Genomic DNA, 23,230 nt, shown 5'->3' with positions numbered 1-23,230 from the left:
TATTTCCACGTTGCTATTTCAGCTCCTAAACCAAAGTCAAAATTTCTGTCTCGTAGAGAAATCAGTCTTTGATCCAACGTAAGATCTATCTTCCTGGAGTTACAGCCATCTCAACTTAGAAAAATTTAGTTTTTCCTTGCTCAAGCAAGTCCAGCCTTGATATCTTTAAGGAAAAATTTTAATATTTATATTGTCTGGTTTCATTTACCCTCACTATGAAAATGGATCATTTTTTTCCTACAGTTTTTGATATCACATGCCCTGTACTCTCAAGTTCAACTGAAGCCATGTTTATTTTATATCAAAGTACTGCAAATAGCAAAAATATCAAAAACATGTTTATACTTTCTTTTTTTATTGCATTTTAGGTTTTAGGGTACATGTGAAGAACATGCTGTTTATACTTTCATCTTCCAAATTTTGCCTAACAGGTGGAAGTTATGGAAAAGAAGTTGGTGAAACAATTATTAATGAATATATCAGAACATTACTGAATGTTAATGAAGAACTATGATATTGAAACAAATCTGGAATAATTTTATTATTATTATTATTTTTTTGGTTTTTTTTTTGAGACACAGTCTTGCTCTGTCACCCAGGCTAGAGTAGAGCAGTGGGATCTTGGCTCACAGCAACCTCCACCTCCTGGGTTCAAGCAATTCCTCTGCCTCAGCCTCCCGGGTAGCTGGCACTACAAAGGCCTGCCACCACACCTGGCTAATTTTTGTAGTTTTAGTAGAGATGGGGGTTTCACCACGTTGGCCAGGCTGATCTTGAACTTCTGACCTCAAGTGATCTGCCCACCTCAGCCTCCCAAAGTGCTGGAATTACAGGTGTGAGCCACTGTGCCTGGCCTATTTACAAAATTCTCTAATATTCCCCTTAAATTATAAAGAGTCCTTATTTCTTTTATTTGGGTAATAAAAACATATTATCATCAATACAATCAAGATTTCTTTAAAAAATTATAATAATATCAATCATTACCTCAAATAGGAGGCTTTTGAATAGCGGACCATTTTTGTGTGATAAGACATGTAAACAAAACTGATTTTTTTTCTCCCGAGACGGAGTTTTGCTCTGTCACCCAGGCTGGAGTACAGTGGCATGATCTTGGCCCACTGCAACCTCTGCCTCCTAGGTTCAAGCAATTCTCCTGCTTCAGCCTCCCAAGTAGCTGGGATTACAGCTATGTGCCACCATGCACAGCTAATTTTTATATTTTTATTAGAGACAGGGTTTCACCATGTTAGCCAGCCTGGTCTCAAACTCCTGACCTCATGATCTCTCACCTCAGCCTCCTGAAGTGCTGGGATTACAAGCGTGAGCCACCACGCCTGGCAGAATTGAAGTATTTATTTACTGTCTGGTAACACTGATGAGAAAATAACAACATCAGACACAATCATAGGGTATATCCTCCAATCTTCAAACCATATGTAAATTTATATGTCAGATGCTTAAACATTCTATATTTATACCACTTTATGTTCAAAGGGAATCTACATCTGAAGATTGTGAAGTGAGCTAGGAAGAATATTAGAAAAGTCAGAAAAATTTTAACTATAAAATCTTATTTGAAGATCTTTTTCAGCCCTTACTATCTCAAATTACCACACAAGTCATAATGTGAAAGCAATGAAATACTCTAAAAAATGTTTAATAGAATTAAAATTTTTAACTTTAGGGAATTTGGAAGTTCAGTTATTCTCAAAGAGGCTGTAAGGTTGATTAAAATCCTGAAGGAAGCCTGAAAGAAAAAAGACACATTCATTGTTGGAAATATAATACAATGCTAACTCTCAAGTTTCACATTCAGACTAGAAAGCTTAAGTTCAAGGCCATTACACCAACTTTTACAGAAATATAATGTTTTCCAACTCCTGATTCATCCTTGAAAAGCTGTACATGAGTAATAATGATTATCAACTTAAAGTAGTCACATACACTGGAGTAAATTGGAAATGAAAAGCTTCTTCAATTACCCAAACTAACATAAATGATTTATTTCCTTCTGCCAACATGAAAGGGAATGTTGATGAAGGATAGCATTGACTCACCCTGCACTAAGGTTAGAAAGCTCACTCAGCACAAATATTCCCAGAAAGGGTTCAACTTGGCAGGAAAGAAACTATCTATTCCAAAAGGTCACCACATCAGTTCAACTTTTTGTCTGCTAAGAAAAAAGTCCTGTCAAAGTTCGTTACTGTAAGGCAGCAGCTGTTCTGTAGAATAATATTGTCTAAAAGACAATTGCTTCTTGTATTCCCCAATGCAACTCCTCCACTTCAACAGACTATTTCTTGTCTTCCTTGACACCATTCTTAGTCACAGCCCCATTCTTTGCTCTTCCATATCAAATGTCTACTTCCAAATATTTCTCTACATTTTTATAGTCTTAAGTTCAGCTGAGTATCACTGCTCTCAGTCAGCCTATTGCACTCCCAACTCTATATAATGGCCTATAAATCCTGACATAGTCTTATCCCTGCATGTCTCCAGCCACAATGAACTTCCAGTTTCTCTTAACACCCAAGCTCTGTCTCATCTTAGCGCCTCCACCTGGTTCCTCCCTTCTCCCACTCGTCTTCTAGCTAACTCCTTATCATATTTTAGTGGCTGCTGAAATCCTACTCTTTCAATAAATAGGTCTTTCCTATCTATCTCAAGTACATTCTCCACCCTTATTTCCCCTAATTTTAGTCCCTTCTTTTCTTCCCAGCAGTATCACAATTTTAAATTATTGGCTTTGCTCTTCGCTTTTTTTTTTTTTTTTTTTTTTTATGCACCCAGGAATATAAGCTCCACAGGGGCAGAGAGCATTGCCTGTGTTGTACAACTTATATTTCCAATGCCTGGCACAAAGCAAAAACTCAATAAATGTTTATTTAATCAACTCCTTTCTACTTGAATCTATCTTTTTCTGACTCCCTTTATTCTTATCTAATCCAGAGAAAAATAATATTATCACTTACTCAATGTTATCATCACAATTCAAGTCAACATGTATACCAACTATATGTCAAGAACTATAAGGTGCTGCTATAGCAGCTATTATTTACTGAGTTTTTATTATGTGCAAAGTATCATACAGAGAGGTATTCTGAGCAATGCCCAGGCTGAGTGGAAGTAGCACTATGATCTATAGCAATATGTTATCACCACAACCATGTGAACAAGCAATTAGTTTTAATCCCTATTTTATAGAGGAAGAAACTGAGACATAGGGAGGCTAATAATGTGACCAAGATATCACAAACAGTAAGTGATAGAGCTGAAATTATATACTCTATTGAGTAAAACACAATTTCCTTTCTAAGACAAGTAGGCAGAGAGATAGGGAACAGTAAAGTGACAGGGAAAGAGAGCATCTGCTTAAGGAAAACCAGAAAAATTTGTTTGGAGATGCCAGTGGAAATCAGCTTTGAAAAAAAGTTAAGAGTTTTAATTACACTATAAATACCTGGAATTGGTGCAAGAGGCTCTTATCAGAAAGAAAATAGTGAGATACAACATACAGGAAAAAGAGATATTAACTATGCACAGAAAATAGTAATGACAGGGTTGTTATCTATTGTCCTATCTCTTGGGCCCAAATTGTGAAGATCCTTTCCTAAATCACTGAGGAATTTAGCTGTGGCTGAAAAAGGAATAAAGATGCAACGAAGGTTGACAAATTACTGTGAAAATAACAGTATATCTATTCTCTAAGTTATTAGTAACACTTGTTTATTATCTGTTTCTGGTGGCTTTTCTCTCAGAAACTAGAATTTAAGTTTTTTGATGGCAGGGACTAGATTTTACACTTTCATAGAGAGGGGTCATGAAAGTTGACTTTTGAAAACATCAGTGGACAAGAAGAAAAGTTAGAGGAGACTAGAGAGAGGCCAGGCACTATACCAGGTGGTGTCAATGGCACAGTGATTAAAAAAAAATACTGTCCTTGCCCTCAAGGGGCTTGTGTTGTCACAGAGATGATGAGTGGTGTAAGTACTGACAATAGAGTAAATAGAAGAAATATGAAAGGTTACAGCTCCAATGCCTGCAAAACAAAATTACAGTATTCCAAAGTTAACTCCAATTGATATTTAAATTACAGTGGTATTTTCCAAAAGTTTTTAAGCACCACTTTTTCAAGACTAAAAACAGTAATTTCTATGATAACGAGTACTTATAAAACAAAAGCTGCAACACATTTATTTACATAGAACAGTGGAAAGTCTCCTCCAAAACTTTATTGATGTGGTTACCATCAATTCTCCTTGGTGAATACTTCCACCCAGCATTTGCTTTTCTGCATTGCCTGCCTGTGGCTTTCTATAACAAAAGTTCCTGAACTGGAGAAACTTAAATAATTTTTTTTCTCTTTCAGTAAGAAGCAATTATCTTCAATTTTCTTCACACAGTCCTACCATATTTCCATTAGAATATTTATCCAAAGTCCCAAACACCTAAAGACAGACAGACACATACACACACACACACACACACACACAAAATCACATACATATGCATGCACGTGCACACACAAACACACACACAAATAAAGCTTGTTTGTATTAGGAAAGGGCTGAGTTAAAGGTGTGTACACGATTCTCTCTTATTTATCCTATAGAAGGCACATCATTTTTTTCAGTCATTCACTCTAGAGAGCCTGACATTTAGCATCATTTTATAAATCTAGGTTACTGCAAAGCTGTACTACCACAAAATCATGAAAAGTCAATATGCACTTTTTTTCTTTTATTTTTTCTTTTTGGATAATATGTAAATTTGTGTGATAAACTAGGCACTGACAAGCATAGAAATTTAGTTTTAACAGTACCTTGGAAAGCATTTAATTGAGGGAAAGCAATTTAGGCACGGTAGTCCCCACCCTTCCATAGGGCGGATATTGCTACAGATCCCAGTGCTCCTTCCCACCATAACGGACATTCATTGCTCAGATTACGTCTCCACACAATACTCCAGGTAGCCACTATCTTGTAAGAGAAAACATTTATGGTGTATAATTCTTCTCTTAGTATATAAAATGTATCCTGCAATTCAAGGCACTTGAAAGCTACAATCTATTTTCAGCTGCCATAGGACCTATTATTTAGTAAAGTGCTTCTTAGTACTTTGAAACACCCTAATCATTTAACAGCATTACTGCAGTTTACAAATATTAATAGGTAATGCATATGCACAACTTTTGCTTGCACTATGCATTTGGTGCTCCTGACCACCTTATACTGCACCTCAGCACTGTGTGACTCAGCTCATTTGCCCTATAAGACCCCACTCCAGCTTCTTGGGGGAAATTACAACTTCTATCCATACCTTATATTAAGGCTATTTTGAAGGGTCCACTCACAGTCACTCTCACCCACACCATGGCTTCATGTTTGTAGACTGTTTCCTCATTAGGTCTCCAGTCCAAACATCCCCAGCTCCAGATTCACAATTCCAACTTTTGGTTGGAGTTACTACATGCATGTCTTACTATCACTACAAATTCAGCAAGCAGACTTCATCCTTCTCACCAAAAGATTCTTGCCCTTCCTCCTGTTTCCCTCCTTAATGTTGACAGCATCCCTCTCTTCCAGTAACCCATAATGGAGACTTTGGGGTCTCTTCTAAGGACTCTTTTTTACTCCCTACTTCTAAATGATCACTAGGACTTGCCAATTCTAACTGTGAAATGTCATTCAAGTCAGTCAGTTCTTCCCAATTTCCAGTGCTACCATCCTTGTTTGGGCTTTCATCTGTGCTCTTTTTAATCCCTGACACTCTCCTCCTAACTGGTTTTCCTACCTGAATCTTTCCTCTTTTAAACCATCCACCCAACCCACTTCCCCATACCCCCAATAACAACATCAAGGTATGTTTCCTTACAAATGTGATTATGCTATTGTCCACCCCTCCTATAAAAAAAAAACAAAACAAAACAACAACAACAACAAACATTTTCATGTTCCTTCAAAATAAAGGCTGTATCCCCAAGCCACCTTTAAAATAAAGTCCAGATCCCTATGTAGAGATTTCAAGGTTCCCCACAAGTAGGCCCAAGTGCATTTCTCATTACAGTGTCATGATTAAAATCTCGGCCACTGAAGCCATATTGCTCATCTCACCTGTATGACATTGAGCAGAGCCACTGCACACACCTGTCTAGGCTGAGGGTCCCCACACAAGGCTGGCTGGGGGTTGAGTGAGTGTGGGAGCATAGTCCACACACCATTCACCACACTATCTTTCAGCACAGGGCTTCTACAGGCTCAGAGTAAGTGGCACCATTTTCTATTTCACATAAAGGCAATAAAAAGGCTTAGTTTCTTTGTCTGTTACGTATGGCTAATACTAGGACTTACCTCAAGGACTGTTGTGAGGTTTCAATGAGTTAACACATGTAAAGCCCTTAGAACAGTGCCCAGAATATTATAAATGTCCAATAAGTGTCAACTGTTATGTTCTCACCTTATCTGTTACTTATAAGTGAATAATGAAATTATATATACTATTGCTCAGGTATAATCTGTGCTTTTTCACCTTCATGTCTATTGCTTATTCTGCTTCCTCCCCCCAAATTTTCCTCCCCTAGCAGCTTCAATCTGCCTGTTGATAAACTTTCATTCCTCAAGCTCAGCTGGGAGACCAGGATTACCTCCATTAAGCCTTACTTGATCTCCATGTATTACATGAGTTCTTTAGACTTTAACTCAACTCTTAGGCACCCATCATGGAACTCACTGTAGAAATAGTTTTTCTTTTCTCTTTTTTTGAGATGGGTTATCACTCTGTTGCCTAGACTGGAGGTAGTGGTGCAATCTCAGCTCACTGCAACCTCTGCCTCTTGTGCTGAAGCAATCGTCCCACCTCAGCCTCCTGAGTTGCTGGTACTACAGGTGTGCGCCATAACCATACCTGGCTAATTTTTTTGTATTTTTTGGTAGAGATGGAGTTTTGCCATGTTGCCAGGCTCGTCTTGAACTCTTGAGCTCAGGCTATCCACAGCCTCAGTTTCCCAAAGTACCGAGATTACAGGCATGAGCTATTGTGCTTGGCCTGATATTTTATAGTAACTAAACTTATCTCAAGGCCTTGTCTTCGTTGAAAGATCTCAAGTGCCTTATGGTACCCTGTAAAGTTCCTCTTTATGTTCTCACAGTGCCTCTAGAATTACAGTGACATAATAGGCTCGTAATAGGTAATAATATAACCATTTATTGGGCATCTACTCTGTGTCAGGTACTATAAAAAGTGCTTTATACATAGTATTTAAATTACATCTCACATAACTTTTGTAGTATTGCTTCCTTTTATATAGGAATACTTAGGTAATTTAAATAATTTGCTTAGTGTGAAACAGTGAAAAAACTGTTGGGACAGAGATGAGAATCCAAGATATTTCTGGCCCTGAGATTGAGCTCCTTCTACTTCATGGCCCTATCTTGCCTGGCTCCTTCCCCTGCCCAAGAGTCACATTTAGTGATTATGTATTATATTCTAGGAGTTTTTCCTAAATTATTCCTAAGCCTCCTTGAAAAATGGTTATTATTTTTCCTATGTTCCAGATGAGGAAGTCAAGTCTCAGAGATGTTAAAGAATTCATCTTAGATTTCACAGCTAGTAAACTCCAGATGCAACTTTGAACCTAACTCCAGAAGCCTCCTGCCCACTCTACCTCTACTCCGCAAAAATGCTCTCTTCACATTTTAGGAGAAGTCCCTCGAGAAAAATGGATTGCCTTCACTATTATCACGGTTCTTTTTCGTGGTTTTATTTTATTTAGACAACTTTTGACGGAAATCATCACTACATACACTTACAGAAAAAAATGTTAACCTACACTGTATTTTGATCACCTTTTGCCTTTATACATTGACTGCCTAATCATCATAACAAACGTCATACAAAAAAAGTGCTGGTCCTCCCAAGAATTTGATGAATTTTTACATCAAAGTGATCTTGATTTTGAAAGAATAAAAATTGCTTATACAAACAATAGGTCAAGAATATGTTGAGGGATCCATATTTAGGACTGGTCATTGTTAAATTCACCAGACCATTAAGTTTCGCCTGAAACTTTTAGAAGATCAGGATTAAAAAAAACCACACCAAGAGCAATAAGTAGTCACTGATATAGAATGCCAAAACAAATCTTGAACTTAATGCAATGTACACAAAGCAGAAGGAAAAAAGGAAAGATAAAGGATTAGAATTACCTATTAGATTTTAAAATAAAATAAGAACATACTTTCCGTTTTGAGACAGGGTCTCACTCTGTCACCCAGGCTAGAGTGCAGTGGCATAATCATAGCTCACTGCAGCCTTCATCTCTCCAGCTTGAGCTATTCTCCTGCCTCAGCATCCCCAAGTAGCTAGGACTACAGGTGCATGCCACCACACTCAGCTAATAAAAAATTTTTTTAATGGAGACAGGGTCTTACTATGTTGCTCAGACTGGTTTTGAACTTCTGAGCCCAAGTGATCCTCCCTCATTGGCCTCCCGAAGTGCTTGGATTACAGGTGTGAGCCCCCATGCCCAGGCTAAGAATACAATTTTTAAAAGGGAAAAAAGTGGTGGAAGAATTAATGGAAATTAATGTGACTTATTTATGAGAAAACCGCATGCTATCAAACTGGCATGTATGCAGTAACTACCAAGCTAATTAAAATACTTAAGATACAAATGTGATTGAAAATTACATGACTTGAATGTCATTATTCAATCTTACCAAAGCTCCCTATTTAGTTGGAAAAAATTCTATTGATTTTCAGTGGGAAAAAAAAGTGCAACTGAAAATAGAAAAAAATTTAATAGGACCCAAATCTTCCCAAGCAAAGAAATAACTCCAAAAAAGTATCCCTCATTATGAAAGTGCTAGGATTTCTAGAGCTCCCAGAGGACTCAGTAAAACTAGAGACATTTGCTGTGCATTATAAGTGTGTAATTACCATTTAAATGAAGGGAGAAAAGCTGGTGAGTGAAATGAGAAACAGGCATTTTTCTCACAGCCAAGCAGAAACTGACATTTCAGGCAACAATCATCTAATCTACAGTCCAGTTAACAAAGCTATTGTCATTCTGCCACTCTTACTCACTCTTAAGTGGCACTCTCTCCTACCAGAAGGAAACCATAGGTTAAATCATTCTCTATGATTTTCAGTCACAATTTGCTCATTAGGCTCTAACCTATTTAATATGTAATTTAAACGCATATGTTTACCAAAAGACAGCCAAGTGACATAAAGGCTTCTCTTCAATTCTACCTTTTTAATTATTTAGGCATCCAAATTGTGAAAGTAAACAAAATGTCAGAGTAAATTCCTATTGGTTATACAACCGTGATTGTTAAGAATCATCTTAACTTACCTGCAATCCAACAAAGCTTTCCCTATGAACATCCCTGTTTGTGGATTTGGCTAAGCAGCAAGTTGGATGTAAAAAATATTATAGCCTTATTCTGAAAAGTCATTGAACACCCTTTTCAAATGCAGCTAAAAGTTATCATATAGATTTCAAAACTGGAAAAGTATCAAATGTGTTCTGATTGAATAGATTAATAATGAGTTATAGAGTATAAAAGATTTGTCAAAAAAACACACAAATTAACTGGAAAGACCCCTTTCCCTGCCACATGTGTTTCAGAAGTCAAATATATTCCTTTTGGGTTGCTGCTAGCATGAGATTAGCTAACTCTTAGGATGTGTTTGGCAAAACCAACTGGGGTTTATTGGTATGGCTTATGTTGGTTGGATTAATCACTGCTTCTACCTCAAAAAAAAAAAAATCCCTGAGTATTTCTGAGGTAAGAATATAAATGTGAAGCATAACAGGATTAATAAATCATGAAAAGAAAGGTTGTGCACACATGATTAGCTATGTGACAAAAGTGATAGGGTTGTGGGTTTCATAGAGCTACTTTATTCTAGATTTCCCTTTATATCTTCCCTTGGCTGTTTTATTTGATATCTTTTAAAAATTTGTTGCAAGTCAGTGAAACAAGTTAGGCAGACCCTTAGCCATTCAGTGATCTTTTTGATAATCTAAACCAATGAATCCACAAACTATGACTCCCAGACCAAATCTGGCTCTCTGCATGATTTTGTACATAAAACTTTATCAAAACACAGCCATATATGTTCATTTATGTATGGTCTGTAGCTGCTTTCATACCACAACAGCAAAGTAGTTGTGACAGGTATCATAAGGCCCCAAAAGCCTAAAATATTAACTGTCTGGACCTCTATAAAGGAAGTTTTCCAATCCCTAATTTAAACTTATCTCTTATTGTTCTAGGTGAAAATTATACTCTCTGATATAACCTTCTACTCTATCCCACTCTGTCCCATTATACTTCATTAAACCATCCAATTTTTCAATTACAGGCATACCTTGTTTGTTGTACTTCACTTTATCGTGCCTCACAAATATTGTGCTTTTTACAAAGTGAAGGTTTATGGCATCCTGGTGTCAGGCAAATGTATCAGCACCAATTTTCCAATAGTATGTGCTCACTTTGTGTCTCTGTATCACAGTTTGGTAACTCTCACAATATTTCAAAGTTGTTCATTATTGTTACATCTGTTACGGTGATCCATGATGGTACTACTGTAATCGTTATGGGGGTGCCATAAACTGCACCCAAAGTAGACAGTGAACTTAATCAATACATGTTGTGTGTTCTGACTGCTCTGTTGACTGGCTATTCCCCCATCTTTCTCTTCTCAGGCCTCAGTGAGACACAACAATTTTGAAATGAGGCCAGTTAATAATCTGACAATGACCTCTAATTGTTCAAGTGAAAGGAAGAGTTGCATATCTCTCACTTTCAATCAAAAGCCAGAAATTATTAAACTTAGTGAGGAAGGCATGCCAAAAGCCAAGATAGGCTGAAAGCTGGGCTTCTTGTGCCAAACAGCCAAATTGTAAATTCAAAGGAAAAAAAATTCTTGAAGGAAATTAAAACTGCTAATCCCATGAACACAAAAATGATAAAAGGGCAAAATAGTCTTATTGCTGATGTGGAAAAAGTCTTAGTAGTCAGGATGGACGATCAAACCAGTCATGAAATGCCTTTAAGTCAGAGTCTAATACAGAGTAAGGCCCTAACTCTCTTCAGTTCTCTGAAGGCTGAGAGAGGCAGGAAGCTGCAGAAGAAATGTTGGAATCTAGCAGAGACTGGTTCGTGAAGTTGAAGGAAAGAAGCTGTCTCCAAAACATAAAAGTGCAAGGCGAAGCAGCGAGTGCTAATGTAGAAGCCATAGCAAGTTATCCAAAAGATCTACCCAAGATCATTGATGAAGGTGGCTATACTAAAAAATAGATTCTGAAAATAGACAAAACAGGCTGCTACTGGAAAAAGATGCCATCTAGGACTTTCATAGCCAGAGAGGAAAAAGTCAGTGCCTGGCTTCAAAACTTCAAAAGGACAGGTTGACTTTCTTGTTAGGGGTTAATGGAACTGATGACTTTAAGTTGAAACCAATGCTCATTTACTATTCCAAAAATCTAAGGACACTTCAGAATTATGCTACATCTACTTGCCCGTGCTCTATAAATGAAACACCAAAGCCTAGATGACAGCACATCTATTTACAGAATGGCTTACTGAATATATTAAGCCCACTATTGAGACTTACTACTTAGAAAAAAGATTCCTTTCAAAATGTTAATCCTCCTTGACAATGCACCTGGTCACTCAAGAGTTCTGATGGAGATGTGTATGGAGATGAATAATGTTTTCATGCCTGCTAAGACAACATCCATTCTGCAGCCCATGAATAAAAAGGTCATTTTTACTTTCAAGTCTTATTATTTAAGAAATGTATTTCCTAAAGCTATAGTTGTCATCACAGTGATTCCTCTGATGGATCTAGGTAAGGTAAATTGAAAACCTTCTGGAAAGAATCCACCACTATAGATGCCCTTAAAAATATTCATGATTCATGGAAGGAAGTAAAAATATCAACATTAACAGGAGTTTGGAAGTATATTCAAACTCTAATGGATGACTTTGAAGGGGTTCAAGACTTCAGTGAAGACTGATGTGGTGGCACATGCGTGTAATCCGAGCTACTTGGGAAGCTGAGGTGGGAGGATCACTTGAGTCCATTTGAGACCAGCCTGGACAACACACCAAGACCTTATCTCAAAAGAGAGAGAGAGAGAGAGAGAGAGAGAAAGAGAGAGAATGAGAAGGACTTCAGGGGAAGAAGTCACTGCTGATGTGGTGGAAACAGCAAGAGATTAGAATTTGAAGATTTGAAGTGCAATGTGAAAATGTGACTGAACTGCTGCAATCACATGATAAACCTGAATGGATGAGGAGCTCCTTGTTATGGATGAGCAAAGAAAGTAGTTTCTTGAAATGGAATCTACTTCTGGTGAAAATGCTATGAACACTGTTGAAATGACTACAAAGGATTTAGAATATTATATAAACGTAATTCATAAACCAACAGCAGGGTTTGAGAGAACTGATTACAATTTTGAAAGAAGCTTTTCTGTGGGTAAAATGCTATCAAACAGCACCACATGCTGCAAAGAAATCTTCCATGAAAGGAAGAATGAACGATGTGGCAAACCTCATTGCCACAGTGAACCCAAACTTCAGCAACCACCACCCTGATCAGGCAGCAACCATCAACACCAAGGCAAGATCTTCACTAGAAAAAACGTTATGACTTTCTGAATGTTCAGATGATTGCTAACATTTTTTAACAATAAAGTTTTGTGGGGGGTTCTTGAGATAAGGTCTCACTCTGACACCTGGCTGTAGTGCTGTGGATGATCAGAGCTCACTGCAACCTGAAACTCCTGGACTCTAGTGATCCTCCCACCCCATCCTCCCAAGTAGTTAGTAACACAGGTGCACACCACCATGTCTGGCTAGTTTTAAAAATGCTTTTGTAGAAATGAGTTCTCACTATGTTGCACAGGCTGGTCTCAAACTCCTGACCTCAAGTGACACTCCTGCCTCACTTCCAAAAGTTCTGGGATTACAGGTATAAGCCACTATGCTTGCTCATGTATTTTAATAAAAGTATGTACATTGTTTCTTAGACATAAATACTATTGTACACTTAATAGACTACAGTGTAGTATAAACATAATCTTTATATGCACTGGAAAACAACAAAAAAATGTGTGACTGGCTTTATTGTGATATTTGCTTTATGATGGCATTCTGGAACCAAACCTGCCTATATCTCATTTTTCTAGTAAATCTTATGTTTTTTTTTTTTTTTTCTTTGAGACGGAGTTTCACTCTTGTTACCCAGGCTGGAGTGCAATGGCGCGATCTCGGCTCACTGCAACCTCCGCCTCCTGGGTTCAGGCAATTCTCCTGCCTCAGCCTCCTGAGTAGCTGGGATTACAGGCACGTGCCACCATGCCCAGCTAATATTTTGTATTTTTAGTAGAGACGGGGTTTCACCATGTTGACCAGGATGGTCTCGATCTCTCGACCTCGTGATCCACCCGCCTCGGCCTCCCAAAGTGCTGGGATTACAGGCTTGAGCCACCGCGCCCAGCCGTAAATCTTATGTTTATATATCTTTCTTTTTTCAGTTACTATCACAGTTAATTTCATTCTGAAATTCACTTAATCTGAATTTAAAAGTGGTCATATGTGGCCCAGTCTCTGCTTTGGGTCAATCCAATGTAACATTAATTCAAAAACAATAAAAATATATAATTGAAATAAATTTAAATGTTTATTTAGGCTCTAAAGAAAATGCTAAAGAGGTAAAGGAGGAGTATGCTCTTAATGAATAAGCATTTTGAAGCCCTATCTTCCCAGAAACATTACTCTCAATATTCCCCTAAAGCAATGGCAGATGTTGTGGTAAATGCTATGGTGTGCTGCAGAGATATTTCCTTTTAGCCACTGCACCCAGCGAGAACTAATTGTTTTTTAATGTATTACAGTTTTATTTTTCAAAGAACACTGGCCAGGCACAGTGGCTTATGCCCGTAATCACAGCAGTTAGGGAGGCCAAAGCAGGAGGATCACTTGAGGTGAGGAGTTCAAGACCAGCCTGGTCAACATAATGAAACTCATCTCTACTAAAAATACAAAAATTAGCCAGGCATGCTGGCATGCACCTGTAATTCCAGCTACTTGGGAGCCTGAGGCAGGAGAATCACTTGAACCTGGGAGGTGGAAGTTGCAGTGAGCCGAGATCAGGCCACTGCATTCCAGCCTCAGCAACAGAGCAAGACTCTGTCTCAAGAAAATGATAATAAAATAAAATTAAAAAGAACACTGATCAAAAAGCATTTAAAATTGTGCCTTTTTACATTATGCATTTGAAAGTCCTTATAGATTATTACATGGCCAACTGTAGGGTGAATGCTGTTCTACTGTTTTACTCTCCCCCTAAAATAGCATCTTGACTCAAAATCAAATGTTCTAGCACAAAAGTTGGAAAACAAGGGCACATAAGAAGACAAAAAATTAAAAGAGAAATAAAGAGGAAAAAGGAAACTAAGATGAAACGAATCAAACAAAACCATAGTGAATTCATGAATTACATTGCATCCAGTACTTCTGCAAGCTCTAGACTGATTATCTTTTCCAGAGCCAAATGTTTAATTTTGTGAAATTCCTAGCATTGGCACAAGTTAAAATAAATAACTCATCTTTATTCTGCTTAAACTTAAATTTTCTTTAATAGGGCCAGGTGCAGTGGCTCACGCCAGTAATTCCAGCACTTCAGGAGGCTGAGGTGGGCAGATTGCTTGAGCCCAGGGGTTTGAGATCAGTCTGGACAATATAGTGAAATCCCATTTCTAGAAAAAACACAAAAGTTAGCCAGGCGTTGTAGTGAGCATCTGTAGGCCTGGCTACCTGAGAAGCTTAGGTCAGAGGATCAGTTGAGCCCAGGAGGTAGAGACTGCAGTGAGCCATGATCACGCCAGTGCACTCCAGCCTGGCTGACAGAGAAAGACTCTGTCTCAAAAAAACAAAAAATTTTAAACATTTTAAAAAACAAAACAAAAAGAGTAATATAAAGAGTAATATGAGGTGGAGAGAAGTTAAATACTATTACCATTAAATACCATTACCATTAAAATAGCTTATATATCCTCCATAACTAAAACACTATGGTATTAGGAAGCTATTATCCAGATAGACCAATAGCAGTGAATAGATGTAGAAAAATGTACTCAAGTGTGAATGGAAATTTATGAAAAAAGTTTCATCTTATATCACTGATGTAAAAAAGGTTTTCACAATAAATTGTGTTGGTGTAGTTTCCATTATATAATTACATTCTTTGACTCTTTTTATAGCTTTGGACTTAAAGTCTTTTTGTTTAAGTATAGCTACCTCTACTCTCTTTTGGTTTCCATTTGTACAGAATATCTTCTTCCATCTCTTCACTCTCAGTTTATGTGTGTCCTTAAAGATGATGAAGAGAGCCTCCTACAGGCTGCATATAGTTGGGTATTATATTATTTCTTAAACCCATTCAGCCCCTTTTTTTATACTGGAGAATTTAACCTATTTACATTCAAGGTGATTATTGATAAGTAAGAATCTCAAAATAATAAAAGCTATTTACGACAAGCCAACAGCCAATATCATACTCAATGGGCAAAAAACTGGAAGCATTCCCTTTGAAATCTGGCACTAGACAAGGATGCCCTCTCTCACCACTCCTATTCAATATACTATTGGAAGTTCTAGCCAGAGCAATCAGGCAAGAAAAAGAAATAAAGGGTATTCAAATAGGAAAGGAGGAAGTAAAATTGTCTCTATTTGCAGATGACATGATTGTATATGTAGAAGACCACATCGTCTCAACCAAAAATCTCCTGAAACTAATAAGCAACTTCAGCAAAGTCTCAGGATACAAAATCAATGTGCAAAAATCACAAGCATTCCTATAAATCAATAACAGACTTAAAGAGAGCCAAATCAAGAACAAACTGCCATTCACATTGCTACAAACAGAATAAAATACCTAGGAATACAACTAACAACCACTGCTCAAAAAAATAAGAGAGGACGCAAACAGATGGAGAAACATTCCATGCTCATGGTTAGGAAGAATCAATATTGTGAAAATGGCCATACTGCCCAAAGTAATTTATAGATATAATGCTCTCTCCATCAAGCTACCAATGACCTTCTTCACAGAACTGGAAAAAAAACACCTTAAATTTCATATGGAACAAAAAGAGAGCCTGCATAGCCAAGTCAATTCTAAGCAAAAAGAACAAAGCAGAAGGCATCACACTACTGGACTTCAAATTATACTGAAAGGCTACAGTAATCAAAACAGCATGGTATCGGTACCAAAACACAGATGTAGACCAATGGAACAGAACAGACGCCTTGGAGGCAACACTACACATCTACAACCATCTGATCTTTGACAAACCTCACAAAAACAAGCAATGTGGAAAGGATTCCCTGTTTAATAAATGCTGTTGGGAAAACGGGCTAGCCATGTGCAGAAAGCAGAAACTGGACCCCTTCCTGAAACCTTACACTAAAATTAACTCCAGATGGATTAAAGACTTAAACATAAGACCTAACACCATAAAAACACTAGAAGAAAATCTAGGCAAAACCATTCAGGACATAGGCATAGGCAAGGACTTAATGACCAAACACTGAAAGCATTGGCAACAAAAGCCAAAATAGAGAAATGAGACCTAATCAAACTCCACAGCTTCCGCACAGCAAAAGAAACAGTCATTAGAGTGAATCAGCAACCAACATAAAGGGGAAAAATTTTTGCAATCTACCCATCTGACAAATGGCTAATATCCAGAATCTACAAAGAACTAAAACAGATTTACAAGAAAAAAACAAGCCCATTCAAAAGTGGGCAAAGGATATGAACAGACACTTTACAAAAGAAGACATACATGAGGCCAACAAACATATGAAAAAATGCTCATCATCACTGGCCATTAGAGAAATGCAAATCAAAACTATATTGAGATACCATCTCATAACAGTTAGAATGGCGATCATTAAAAAATCTGGAAACAACAGATGCTGGAGAGGATGTGGAGAAATAGGAACACTTTTACACTGTTGCTGGGAGTGTAAATTAGTTCAACCACTGTGGAAGACAGTGTGGGGATTCCTCAAGAACCTAGAAATAGAAATTCCTTTTGACTCAGCAATCCCATTACTGGGTATATATCCAAAGGATTATAAATCGTTCTACTGTAAGGACACAAGCACACGAATGTTCACTGCAGCACTGTTTACAATAGCAAAGACCTGGAATCAACCCAAATGCCCATCGATGACAGACCAGACAGGGAAAATGTGGCACATATACACCATGGAATACTATGCAGCCATCAAAACAATGAGTTCGTGTCCTTTGTAGGGACATGGATGAACCTGGAAACCATCATTCTCAGCAAACTGACACAAGAACAGAAAATCAAACACCGCATGTTCTCACTCATAGGTGGGTGTTGAAAAATGAGAACACATGGACACAGGGAGGGGAGCACTACACACTGGGGTCTGTCGGGGGGAAATATGGGAGGGACAGCGGCAGGGGGAGTTGGGGAGAGACAGCATGGGGAGAAATGCCAGATATAGGTGATAGGGAGGAAGGCAGCAAATCACACTGCCATGTGTGTACCTATTGCAACAATCTTGCATGTTCTTCACATGTACCCCAAAACCTAAAATGCAATAAAAAAAAAAAGAACCTACTGCTACCATTTTAGGTTGGAATACAGTAATAAAGGGGTCCATTCATCAAGAGGATACAATTATAAATATATATGCACTCAACATTGGAGCCCCTAAATATATAAATATTAATAGATCTGAAGGAAGAAATAGGCAATAATGCAGTAATACTAGGGGACTTCAATAACCACTCTCAGCAATGGATAGAACATCCCGACCAAAAAAAAAAAAAAATCAGTAAGGAGACATAAGACTTGAACTACACTTTGGACAAATGAACATAGCAGACATATCCACAGGGTTGTAACCAATGGCAGCAGAATGCATATTCTTCTTCTTCGTCTTTTTTTTTTTTTTTTTTTTTTTTTTTTTTTGAGACAGGATCTTTCTCTGTCACTCAGGATGGCGACAGTGGTATGATCATGGCTCACTAAAGCCTTCACCTCCTGGGCTCAATTGATCCTCTTTCCTCAGCCTTCCTAGTAAATTGGCTAACTTTTTAATTTTTCTTTTGTAGAGATGAGATCTTGCTCTGCTGACCAGGCTGGTTTCAAACTCCTGGCCTTAAGCAGTCCTCCTGCCTTGACCTCCAAAAGTGTTGGGATTACAGATGTGAGTCACTGCACCTGGCTGACATTCTTCTTTAGCACATATGTAACATTCTCTAAGATAGACCAAATGTTAGGCCACAAAACAAGTTTTCACTTGTTTGAAGATTGAAAAGACCATATATTAGGCTACAAAACATGTTTCTACTTGTAAGGAGACTGAAATCATATCAAGAATCTTTTGTGACCATAATGGTCTGAAACTAGAAATTAATAACAAGAAGAAATTTGGAAAATTCATCAAAGCATGGAAATTAAACAGAACTCTCTGAAAAACCAAGAAGTCAAAAAAGAAATCAAAGAGAAAGCAAAGAGTATATTGAGACGAATGAAAATAAAAACACAATATGCCAAAATGTATGGGATGCAGTAAAAGTAATTCTTAGAGGGAAGTTAATAAAAATCATGCCTACATAAAAAAGAAGAATTTCAAATAAATAACCTTACATTATACATTAAAGAACTAGAAAAAGAACAAGCTATATCCACAGTTAATAGAAGGAAGGAAATAATAAACATCAGGGAAGAAATAAGATAGACACTAGAAAAACAATAGAAAGAATCAACGAAACTGAAAACTACAGTATTATGTAGCAAGAGGAGTTAGAAAATTAAAATTAAAAAATTAACAAAACTAACAGTGTTTTGAAAAGATAAACAAAATGGTCAACCATTTAGATAGACTACAAAAAAAGAGAGACTTAAATAAAATCAGAAATGAAAGAGAAGACATTACAACTGATATCACAGAAATATGAAAGATTATGAGATACTATGAACAATTATACACCAACAAATGGGATAGCCTAGAAGAAGCGAATAAATTCCTAGACAAATACATCCTACCAAGATTTAATTATTAAGAAATAGAAAATCTGAACAGACAAATAATGAGTATGGAGATTGAATCAGTAATAAATGGTCTCCCATCAAAGAAAACCCCAAGACCTCATGGGTTCACTGCTGAATTCTACCATTATAATAACTAATACCAATCCTTCTCAACTCTTCTGAAAAATTGAAAAGGGAATCCTTCCCAATACATTTCATGAGACCAGTATTATCCTGAAACCCAAACCAGACAAAGACACTGTGAGAAAAGAAAATTACAGGCTAATATCCCTGATGAAAATAAATGCAAAATTCTCCATAAAATATCAGCAAACTGAATTCAGCATCACATTAAAAGAATAAATTATATAAATAGGGAAAATCTCTAATAATGGAATTACCAGGTCAAAGAGTACTCCCCCAAACCCCAAATTTTAATAGATATTTGAGATTGTCTTCTAAAATGTTTGTATAAATTGCCCAATTCCGACAACAAAAAAAAAATGTGCACATTTCCCTTGCAACATGGGGTGTTAAACATTCTTTCTTGATGTTGTTTGCCCAGGGCAGCCTTGGTTTTCACCTGTTCTCCTAGTGTAATTCTTCATAGTGGCCCTTTCACTCTTAAAATGGGCCCAGTTTGGATGATACATGGTTACTCTACTGAACTTTAAATCTGATACATATTGTCTCTTCCCTAGAGATTCTCCAGGAGGCTCTGTAGGCTTCTGGAAGGACTTGCATTCTCCTCCTTCTCCCTCCCTAATAACCTACACTGACTCCTTCAGAAGCCATAGAATTACGGAATGTACCTCTAGCTATGGACCTCCATTCTGTGCAGGTGGATGTAGGAGGTAGCAAAGAAAGTATGCCTGTATGTTTAACCTTGCTGAAAGACAAATGTGCACACAAACACACATACACACACAAAACCAAATTTGTAACTATGTTGTAATCCAAAGGATAGTCCCTAGCTGTCCATCATTTGACATGCCATAGATGTTGATAAGAGGATCTTAGCACAGGAAGTGGTGTTAGGTAGGATGACCTTTAAGTGCCTTCATTGTTGAGCTTCTGTAATTACAGTAGTAACAATGAACTTATTGAGGACTTAATGAGTGTCGGGGGTAGTTCTAAAAATTTTAGCTATAAAATCTCATTTTGTCCTCAGAGTCACTAAAATAATAATTTAGTCACTGTTTTTAGATAAGAATAACAAATTAGGAACTAAGGCAAAAACAGATTAAGTTAGTTGTCTAATGTGGCATACTTAGTAAACGGAAAGCCCAGATTTCAATAAAGGCCACCTGAACTGTTACGTCTCTACTTTCTGCTGCCTTCCCTTTTCATGGCAAGGGTTGAGGGGGTGGTGGTTCTGGGGGGTCTGTCATCCAGGCTGAAATGCAGTGGCACAATCATAACTCACTACAGCCCTCCCTCATGGGCTCAAGCAATCCTCCCACCTCAGCCTCCTGAATAGCTGGGACTACAGGCACATGCAACCATGCCCAGATAATATTTTTTTATTGTTTGTAGTGATGGGGTCTTGCTATGTTGCCCAGGCTGGTTTTAAATGAGTTTAAGTGAGCTTACCTTGGCCTACCAAGTAGTTAGGACTACAGGTGTAAGGCACCACACAGGCTAACTTTTTAATCTTTTTGTAGACATGGAATCTCACTATATTGTCCAGGCTAGTCTTGGACTCCTAGCCTCAAGTGATCCTCCATCCTTGGTCTCCCAAACTGCTAAGATTATAGACATCAGCCACTGTGCCTGGCCTTCTGCTGCTTTCTATTACATGTTTCAGGCATTGAAAATCTTTACATTTTACAGATTTGATTTCTTAGTAATACTAATCATATTTCTGAAAAGTTGCTTAAGAGAAGGGAGAAAATGGCATGCATTAAATTCATGCAATATAATTTGAAACTTTACCATTGAAGAAAGTTTCTTCTGCTCTTTCTTGAAGATCTATCTTTTCAGTTATCTATTCATCATATACTATGAGAAGAAAAAATAAATTTATCTTTTCAAATTCTTTCCAGTAAAAGTCAACAAAAACATAATTTTTAAAATGTTAAACATAAAATATTCATAAATAATAAGATTTTTATTCTGAAATTTTAGTACTGTTCCTATTTTAATATTTAGGGCTCAAGTGACTTAAGTTACGATCAACTTTTTTTTTTTCATTCTTTATTTAGCCAGAGCCCTTTTCCTACTTATACCCCACACAACTCAGCCACATCTTCATAGTGTAATTACAATGTGATACATGACAATATTTGATGTAACTAAAAAAAAAGATTATTTCTGCATGAAACATGTAGTTTAAAATGAATAGAGTTAACTAGAGTATAGTTCACACATATGTAACCAATAAACGTCACATTCCATAAATTCACGTATGAGAAACTTATTGTCATCCTTCAATAATGTGAATTGCTTTGTCTTATCCACACAGTAGATGTTTATTGTCAGTCAATTCTGACAATAAACATTGACAAAAAGGAAAAGATCAGATATTTGCTGGTAACCTTAAGACTAGTTGTCTCCAGTGAGAGAAAACCTGTGGATGCTTAATGAATGCTTAATGAATCCCTAATCCCAGCAAACCATCTTCTGAATTCATTGTCTAGGAAGGAAGTATGGACCAAGAAGGGTACTATTACCACCAGTCCTGAAAAATTTTCTCAATTTTCTTCTTCTCAATTTCTCTTTACAGGTGATGAGTATCACAGTGTACATAATATTTTATAGGCTCCATATTTTCCTATTCCACTATCAGAAGCCTGCTTATCCTATGTCTTGCATAAATACTCTGAAAACTATATACAAATAGCTTATCAATAATCTCCCAATGTGTAAGTCCAGAAGACACACATGAATCTCTCTCCCTCCATCTTCAGACCCCTTTCTCTTGATGTCTACGACACCACTGTCTGCCACTTTTTAAAAATCTTCTTCTCAACTCATTCTGCAGAACCCTGTTTCACTTACTCAAACCTTTAATGCAGGCATTCCCACTGGGCTCTCTCATGGGTAAAAAATCATCCTGCCTTGTGAATTTGATTACATTTTATTCCCTACAACGAATCTGACAATTCTCAGTCCGTGAAAAGATAACTGTGTCTACTTAAACTAAATAAATACCTAACCATGTGCTCTTTTCAGTGTTTTTCCCGGGTCAATGTACTGTGGAATTTAAAATGGACAGAGAAAAATTGAAATGCAGCATTATTCTCTGCAGCCTCCTGGTTTGATTTAGACCCTAGGAAGAAGCAGCATTTGCCCTACAGTTTGGCTCTCTTCCTAAAATAGCCTCTTGAAACATTTCATGATCCCATTATCACCCAGACAATTTCTATATAACAAGGTCTAGAAGTTGATAATAGGGCGTGTATGTGCTTACCATTTCATCCTTACTCTAAAAGGTTTACTGGGCTTTTCATCCAGACTTTGCATCCTCCAAGTATGGGTCCCAGGCTTTTCTACATTCCCTGTCATTATGTCTCTGTGGCCCAGAGCTCTAAAATAATCTGGAGCCCCCCACCCCACAAAGTTATTTTTGACAGTAATTATAAAGGACTATGCAGTACCCTTTCCTGTCATATTATGATGATATAAAACTTTTTGTAGTCCAATTAAGTGAAAAGGGGATCAAGATTTTGACTGCAGTGGGCTTTCAGGATCCAGACCTGGGTAGAGGATTGGGAGTGCCCACCCAGGAATTGTGGGTGATCAGCCAAAGGAAGCCAAGATTTGAGTCCTGGATAAGGGGAAGCCTTGTAAGTGACGGAAAGTTTAGAATCAATTTGAGCGGATAGTAGGTTAGCCAAGGAACTAAGTAAGATGAAATGAATTAATCTGGGCAAGTCTGCAAGATTTCCTGAAGACAAAGGTCATCTTTGTCTGGTTGCTTTTGTAGAGTGGGAGTTGGGGTAGCTGGGGAAGCTATTAATATCCCCAAATGGGCTGAAAAATTTTAGTCCTTCTCTATCAATATTGTGATTTTACCAATCCTAGTCTGGCTATTGAGGTTACCAAAATGTATCATGGAAATGGGAACAATGAAATCTGTGTTGTTATGAGTCCTACCATACTTTTATTTTTGTTGTTGTTTTC

General features: G+C 37.4%; 1 protein-coding gene across 2 annotated transcripts in view; it reads right to left on the bottom strand.

The window, feature by feature from the left end:
* Positions 1-23,230, bottom strand: part of CDK14 (cyclin dependent kinase 14) — a 689,971-nt gene that overhangs the window by 639,697 nt on the left and 27,044 nt on the right. The gene's annotated exons all lie outside the window — the stretch shown is intronic.

Source organism: Saimiri boliviensis, chromosome 10 (assembly GCF_048565385.1).
Source record: "Saimiri boliviensis isolate mSaiBol1 chromosome 10, mSaiBol1.pri, whole genome shotgun sequence".
NCBI classification, from domain to species: Eukaryota; Metazoa; Chordata; class Mammalia; order Primates; family Cebidae; genus Saimiri; species Saimiri boliviensis.
The sequence above is the reverse complement of the archived record's forward strand: the minus strand, read 5'-3'. Positions and strand labels throughout refer to the sequence as shown.